This window comes from Vulpes vulpes, unplaced genomic scaffold (genome assembly GCF_048418805.1).
Source record: "Vulpes vulpes isolate BD-2025 unplaced genomic scaffold, VulVul3 u000000695, whole genome shotgun sequence".
Classification (NCBI taxonomy): Eukaryota; Metazoa; Chordata; class Mammalia; order Carnivora; family Canidae; genus Vulpes; species Vulpes vulpes.
Genome location: NW_027325815.1, coordinates 243,683 through 251,576, shown reverse-complemented (window position 1 = coordinate 251,576; position 7,894 = coordinate 243,683). Strand labels below are relative to the sequence as shown.

The window sequence follows — 7,894 nt, the reverse complement described above, 5'->3', positions numbered from 1 at the left end:
AGTCAGGAAACCTCTGCCTCTGTCTCTATGGCTCCTGCCTCCTGTTGGCTGCGTGACCCCAGGCAAGTTGCTGCCTCTCTCTGGGCGTTCCCTTAAACCAAGGGGTGGCCCTGACTGCCTTCCAGCTGCATCAACCTGCAAACCCTCCTCTCACTGGGTCTGTGTCCACCTGCTTCCACCCCTTCTCCCCTTTACCCCCCTCTACTCCTGCCTCCTTCCTCCCTTTTCCCCACCCCTCCCTCCCTCTCTCCCCCTTTCCTTTCCCACTCCCGCTGCTCCCACCCCCCAGCAGCCTCCTGTCAATTAGACTGGCTCTGGCAGGATGCTCAGAGAACAGGCTAGGGCACCCAGCTGGAAAATTGGGTGTCGGCAGCTGCCTGGAATCCTAATGCCCCCAGCCCTGCCCTCCTCCTGCTCCTCCTCCTCCCTTACCTCTCCCAGCACAGGCAGGGCTGCTTGCTGGGGGGGATGATCCCACTCCCCCTGCTGCTCCCCCTCCTCTGAGGCCTGCAGACACCTTTCACTTCCCCTCAAGGGGAGCCAGCACCCGCCCCACTCCCCCACACCCCACCAAGCACCCCCATCTCCTCCCTTGAGTTCTGGCTATCAGCAGAATCCAAAGCTTGGAGGAAAGAGCACTGGGCTACTAGTCCAGAGAGCAGCATCCCTGCCCAGCCCCCTCTGGGCCTCAGTTTACCCATCTATAAAAAACGAGATTCCTCCTTGAAGCCCACCCACGTGGCCTCCACACCTTTCAAATTTCCGTCCAAAGCAACAGGCCGCCAGCTGTTCACTCCAAACCTGTCCTGGTGGCTGGTCTCATTATTTTTTTTGTTTTGTTTTTGTTTTCACTCTGAATGGTTTGGGGCCAGGCACAGAGTTTGGATCCCTGGGACCTACTCATGCATCGTTGCTCCTGCCTGGCTCCTGAACACACAGCATTTCTGCACCTCCTGGGGCCCCTAGGCTCCCTGGCTCTGGGCTGGCAGTCAAGGGAGAAGCACTCAGGTTACCCCAGCTCCCTCTCCCCCTCTTCCCCTCCCTCCACAGGCAGCCCAGGAGGGGGCCTCTGACTGGAGCTGGAAGGAGCACTCTGCCCACCCCCACATGCTCCCATCTGAAGCCAACCCCCATCTCAACCTCCTGTGCGGGCTCCTGAGATCTCAGAGATGTTGGACCTTGGCACAGGTGGGGGATACGATGGTTCACCTAGCTCTGTGATTTTCTTTAGTAATTTTTTTTAAGATTTTATTTATTTATTCATGAGAGACAGAGAGAGAGAGAGATGGAGACACAGGCAGAGGGAGAAGCAGGCTCCATGTAGGGAACCCGATGTGGGACTCGATCCGGAATCCCGGGGTCATGCCCTGGGCCGAAGGCAGATGCCCAACCACTGAGCCACCCAGGCGTCCCTTCTTTAGTTAATATTACTTTTTGTAATGATTGTTTATTTGCCCAGGTAATAACTAACCCCAGCAAGCAGTCTTTTAGTGTCCTCCCCAGAATGCACGTTCCCTCAGCAGGGAGGGCCTACACAGGATCCCAGGGGACCTTCCATCAGTCCAGACTCCAGCAGCCTTCAGAGGAGAATCCTTGTCAAGTTCCTACTGTGTGCTGTGTACATGCTGGGACTCTGGGGACACGGCAAGGAACCTGGCAGACAAGTAGATCATTTCAATGTGAGTATAATGGGAGGAAATATAAGAGAGAGGGGATAGTGACTTGGAGCAGGGCCAGATTCAAGAGCTCTGGGAAGACACCCAGGGGAGGTGACACTGAGAAAGGGCCCGAATGACAAGAAGCCAACATGGAAAGGTTTGGAGCATGTCATTCTAGACGGCAGGAACAGCACATGCAAAGGCCCTGAGGCTGGAACATGTGGTTGTCTGAGCAGTGGGTGCCCAGTGTGGCTTGGAGTGGAGGGTGGTCAAAGATCCACCCAAGCCAGATCATGTCTTACCTGGGTTGACTCTAGAAATTATTGGCAATGCATTCTAAGCACATGCATTCTAAGGTTTTAAGCACAAGAGAAATGTATTCTTTTGTTCATTTTAACTGATCTCGATACTCTGGCTGCTGGTACAACGTGGGTGCTTAGGGATGGGGTGGCGAGAACAGAAGCTGGGCATGTGCCTCCGTGCAGTGAAGAGACACTGGTGGCACTGGTGGCAGAGGGCAGCATGGAGAGAAGGGGTTTTGGCACACAGAGGGTCACAGTGGGGGGGGGGGGGGCTTCCATCCACGACCGGGAAGCACTTGCCCAAGACCCTCTGCCCCTTTCACACTTCCTTTGCACACACACGCCCCCCCCCCCAACTCAGTACCTTAGTTCTTTGTAATTCCTTCTTCCCTCCAAAGTTTTCCGCCTCCTCTTGCATCCAGCCTTCTCAGCTTTGTCAGTTCTGCAACTGCCCTGGTGGGGGACGGAGGGGAGGCAGAGGGGCGCTCAGGCCCTGGGGGGAGGAGCAGCAGCCCCCCACCCCCACCCCGGGGGAGTCTAGTCCAATAGCAGCACTTGGAAAAGACAACCAGACCCTTCACGCTGCAAAGGTTGACCTCCAGCTGTTCTTTCTCCTGGACCTTATTATGCCAAGGGCGTCTGTGACCTCGTCCGCCTTGAGTCAATTCAGAGAGTCCCCGTTCTATTACCTGAACCTGGATGATGTCAGGGTCCAGGAAAGGACACAGCCCTGGAAGTGAGGGTAAAAGGCAAGCCACACAATGGGGAGAGATAGATGCCAACAGGACTCCGTTACAAATCAAGGAGAGAAAAGGAGATGACCTAAAAGCAGAGTGGACCAGCGACCTGAATGAGTGTTTCATAAAAGGGGATGGTCAGGTCCCCGGGGGTGAGCACGGGCTTAGCTTCATTATCAGGGAAACGCAAAATTGAAATCACACTGATTGCCAACGTCCACGCCCACCAGAGGAACTAAAATGAAATAGCTAGACCTTATGGAGGGCCGGCAACCAGGACTTCCACACACGGCTGGCGGACGTGGAAATGGGCACCAGCACTTGGGACGCCCTCTGGTCATAAAGCTGGACGTATACGCACCCTCTGGCCGAATGGTTTCTGCCCAGGTGGGAACCCGTCAGGAATGGGCCCACCTGCCCACCCAAAGAGCTGTGAGAGCACGTTTGTACCAGCTTTATTCCTCATGGTACCAAACTGGGAACAACCCACATGTCTGTCAACAGGAGAAGGGATGAATAAATTGTGGTACATTTCACAGCCGTGAGTACGCGCTACGTCACCCTCAGCAGGAGCCAATCTGGGGCACCCAGGTGGCTCAGAGGTTGAGCATCTGCCTTCAGCTCAGGTCATGATCCCGGGGTCCTGGGATCAAGTGCCGCATCGGCCACCCTGCAGGAAGCCTGCTTCTCCCTCTGCCTGTGTCTCTGCCTCTCTCTGTGTCTCTCATGAATAAATTTTTTAAAATCTTAAAAAAAAAAAAAAGAAAAACAGGAGCGAATCTCACAGACATAGTGCTGAGGGAAGGAAACCAGACAGAGGACTACATACTGCATGATTCCATCTGTAGGACGTTCACACAGGTCCTACAGGTTAGGAGTCAGGAGAGCCCTGATCCGGGCAGGGCAGCCAGAGAAGGGAAGGGGACAGGCAGGGGCGGGGAGGGGGGACTCATGGAGGGCTGGTCACCTACCGTGTTTTCCTCTGGACGGCTGCATCATGAGAGTGTTCACTTTCTGAAAAATGTCACATTTTGATCCATGTACTTTCTGTGCACATATATGGTAACTTCAAATATATCAACTTTAAAAGAATAAAGCATTGCAGAAATATTTAGATGGAGAAGTGATATGCACTCCCTACCCCCATGACTTTGGGGTGGGAGCTTCCATTTCTTTTTCTATGCAACGTGTAGTTTAATTGGATTTAAAACACGTGTGCGCGTGCAGGACTCTATCATATCCTATCAGGTTGCTGTTTTCCATATAAAACAGAGGCTGTCAACCCTGGCACTACTGACATTTGGGGCGGGATAACTCCTTGTTGAGGACTGTCTTCTGCACCGGAGGGCGTCCAGTAGCGTCCCTGGCTTCTACCTACCTGCCAGCCTTGTTCCTCCCAATACCCTCGATAAGAAGTGTCTCCAGGCAGAGCAAAAAGTTCCCTGGGAGTACAGTTGCCAGAAAAAACACAGGACGTCCGTCCAGTTAACATGCTCCATCTCCGAGACTTTTTTACTTTAAAAAAAAATTACCTATTGTTTGTCTGAAATTCAAATTTAACTGGTTGCCCTGCATTTCTATTTGCTTAGTCTGGCAATTGACCCCGGGGACAGACATCATTCAGGTTGAGGGCCAACGGCACTTCTTGTGGCTGGGCCCCTTTCAGGACACGAGGTCCCCTCTCACTCTCTGCAGTGGCTCTGCTATAATCCGCAGCAGATGGGCCCTGATTCGTTAGACTCTCCCTTCCGATGGACCTTTTGCTTGTTGTCCATCTGGAGGTTTCTGCTGAGGAGAGCTAAAGGGCTCAGTCCCACGTGGACCAGCAACACATTCCCAGGGTGGCTCAGCAGGAAACATGTAGTGACTCAGGTCCCTGGTGCGGGGGCAGCCCCTTCCCTCTTTCTGCTGGCTCCCAAGTTCCTTGCAGGTGTCACCCCAAGCCAGCTGTGTCCCCAGGCCTCCCCCAGAACCACCCCTGCTGACTTTTCCTGATGTTTCATTGGCAGGGACTGGTCTTGTGCACACACCTGACCTATCACTGACTGGGGCTGTGGTCTCCCTTAGACCAATCAGGAGCAACCACGGTGGTGGCCAGGGGTCTCATTCCTGTTGTGGAGAGGGCATGGATATGGTTGGCAAGGACGTGGGGGGTCGGTGTGGGCAGCCAACACCACTCGGCTCATTCTGAATTTGCCCTGTTGCTAATTCTCCTGTCCACTCCAGAGTAGCAAGCAAAGGGATCTTCTAAATCAGATAGTGAGCACCGCGCTCCTGCCTCCCCCCACCCAGCCCTTCAGTACACCCCTCTGCTCTCAGACAGTGGAGACTCTCTAGCCCAGGCCTGCTTTCCATCTCCCAGCCAGCTCTTGTGCCTCCCCCTGTGGCTTCCATGCTCCTCCTCAAACAAGTCTACCCCTAATCTGCCTCAGGGCCTTTGCATCTGTTGTTCCCCATCCCTGGATCAGTGTCCAGGGCTCCTTCTCACCAGTCAGATCCCCACTCAGACATCATCCTGGCTACAGGATGGAGCCTCATCAAATGCAGCCTTGTCTCCCCACCTCGGATCTCCTCTCCTGTTGTTGCCAGAAGCCAAATCACCTTCCGTACCTGGATTGATCAACTGTCTCTTCCCACTTGGATATCATCTCTTTGAGGGCAGGACCTCAAGGTCATGGCGACCGCTGTGTTCTTGGGGCCTCCTGGGAGCAGTCCCTGACAATGGGAAGTTCTCTAGTCCCTTGGCTGAACCAAGCAGAAGAGGCCACGCCTCCGTATTGCAGGTGAGTTGAGGCGAGGCCCTTACCCACAGCTGCCAGATCCAAACACTCTGAAAACCAAGGCCCTTTTCTTTACGGATTTGGCAACAAACCTGACCCTCATTGATGGGAGGCTACTTAAAGTCTTGGTTTCTCTGTATGGATGCAGCTTGCTGAAGACACACTGTGTTTCATTGGGGGTGGGGGCATCTGGGGCTGGGCTCCCCCAAAAGCAGAGCCAGAGATAGGACTTGGGTGCAGGTGGCTTATTTGGAGGGTGATGCCAGGAAGCAGGAGGCAGGGACTGGGGGAGAGTGAGAGGAACCTGGAAAAGCCAAAACAAGAGTCACTGCAGAGGGCCAGGGGGCGAGGAACAGGGAGGTGGAGCCCTCTGGGACCTCCTGCGGAAGGATTGAAGGCAGCCGTGCACTTACCCACCTGCCCCTGGGCCCTCTCCACGGAGGGGGCCCCCACGGGAGCACACACTCCCCCAAGACCTCCCAGCTGCGCTTGAAGGGGGCCACTGTCTGCAGGAGGCTGAAGCCAAGAGGGGGCTGCAGGTCCACAGGAGGCCGCAGCACGTAGCTCCCCCAGACCCTGTGCAGCAGTGACACAGAATGGGGCATGTGCACCAAATCCCTAAAATCTGGAATACATCTGGCCCCAAAGGCTTTGGGTTCCTAGGGCTGATTGCCAGGTTCGAGGGGACCTGTTGAAAAGAGTCTCATATGTACTTTTGAAGTTTTGATAGGGCCCAGAGCCCTCTGAAACGGCTGTCTACACTTTATACACTTTACACTCCCTCTGACCAAGTGTGACCACAGCCCCTCTGCCCCCGCACACGAGCACAGGGTGGCAGCTCGGTGGTAACAGGAGAGGCACACCTTTGCACGCGTGCCCTGTACCGGGCACTGCTGTCAGAATTTATTTCTCGCAAAGACTCAACAGATTCACGTTGGTTTTCCCCCATCTTTTTTCAAATGAGGACATACCCAAAAAAGGCACAAGGCACTGATATGACATATTTGATCCACGTTTCCACAGCTGGTCAGTCCAGGGCAGGAGTCCAGCCCAGGTGGGATATTAACCATGGTGCTACGCTGCCTCTGGTGGTACAACAATCTTTTCATTCTTGCCAATCTCGTGAATAAAAAATGATAGTTACTGGTCTTAGTTTGCATTTTTATCAGAATTAGCCATAGGTACAAAGAACAGAGAACTAAGCCAGAAGCGTGTTGCTCTAAAATCTTGAGGTTGGCAGGCCGGAGCTGGCATGATAGTTCTACTCCACGGTGGCATCACCCGACTCATTCTCTTGTTACTTTGCTGCGTATGATCTCTGTTGCCAAGATCTCACAGTCTGAGAGGGCTGCTGAGGCGCCGACCATTACATCTTGTCTTCCTGCCAACAGCAGAAAGGAAGGATAAAGGGAAAGGAGACAAAGAGTACCTACCAGCTGTCTTGTTAAGGGGGTTCTGGGAATCTGCTACTTCTCACTGGCCAGAACTCGGGCACATGGCCTCACCTCGACGCCAGGCTAGGGAGTGTCTTTTTTCTAGACAACCACATGGCCGGCCAAAACTCAGGGGTTCTGCTCCTCTGGAAGAAGGGAAGGTGGATATAGGAGGACAGCTAGTGAGCTCTGACACACTGGGAGGTTTCTTGGCCATTTTTGTTTTACCGCCTAAGAACCATCCTTCCAGCACTCTCGTTTTCCTACTGCATCTGTTACCCTAGTTTCAGTTATGCTTCATACGGGGGACTCACTACTTACCAAAACAGTCTGTGACAACAACGCCCGGCCCTGAGGATTTGTGTCAAAATCGGCGCCAGACCAAATGCTGGCTTCCTTTCCTCCGAGCCAGGGGGTCCGGGATGCTGGAGGGCCTCACGGTCCTCTAGAGTGCTAGCTGCTCAGGAGCTGGGCTCCTTGAAAGGCAGGGAGGGCCTGGGCCTTTGTGCTTCCACCAAGTTCCCCAAGTGAGAGGGAGGCCCCCTGACAGTTGAGGGTGCCCCAAGCTGTCAGCACAACTCACTCTACTGTCATTTGCTCCCTCGCCCGCTCATGGCTGGTCCTGGCCCTCAGCAGCCCTGCGCACGCACATCCTTGCATCCTCCAAACACCGATGAGGCCTCCCGTGAGCCTTCGCTTTGCCAGCCCATAGCCTGTTCTCTCACCTGCCCTTTGCATGAGGAAGATTCCCAGACCCTTCCAAGTGGTATCATTCTCTGCAGATGGACCACAGTAGGTCACGCTCCGTCCTGGAGCAGTCACTGCAGAGTAACCACAGTCTCCCCAGGTGGGGTCCAGGCAGGACAGAAGAGCACAGAGCCTTCCCCTCTCCCAGTCTGGACCCTGTGCTTCTGTTAACATGGCCCACGTTGCCATCGGCCCTAGAGGCAGCTCTGTCCCTCTGTGAGCTGACACGGAGCCCAA

General features: G+C 54.3%; 1 long non-coding RNA gene across 1 annotated transcript; it reads right to left on the bottom strand.

The window, feature by feature from the left end:
- Nucleotides 1–1,431: 1,431 nt before the first annotated feature.
- LOC140597520 (uncharacterized) lies at nt 1,432–5,709 on the bottom strand. Its single transcript, XR_011999369.1, has 2 exons — nt 2,325–5,709; nt 1,432–1,653 (listed from the first exon to the last, which is right to left on the bottom strand). It is a non-coding gene; the product is annotated as an uncharacterized lncRNA (long non-coding RNA).
- Nucleotides 5,710–7,894: the final 2,185 nt, after the last annotated feature.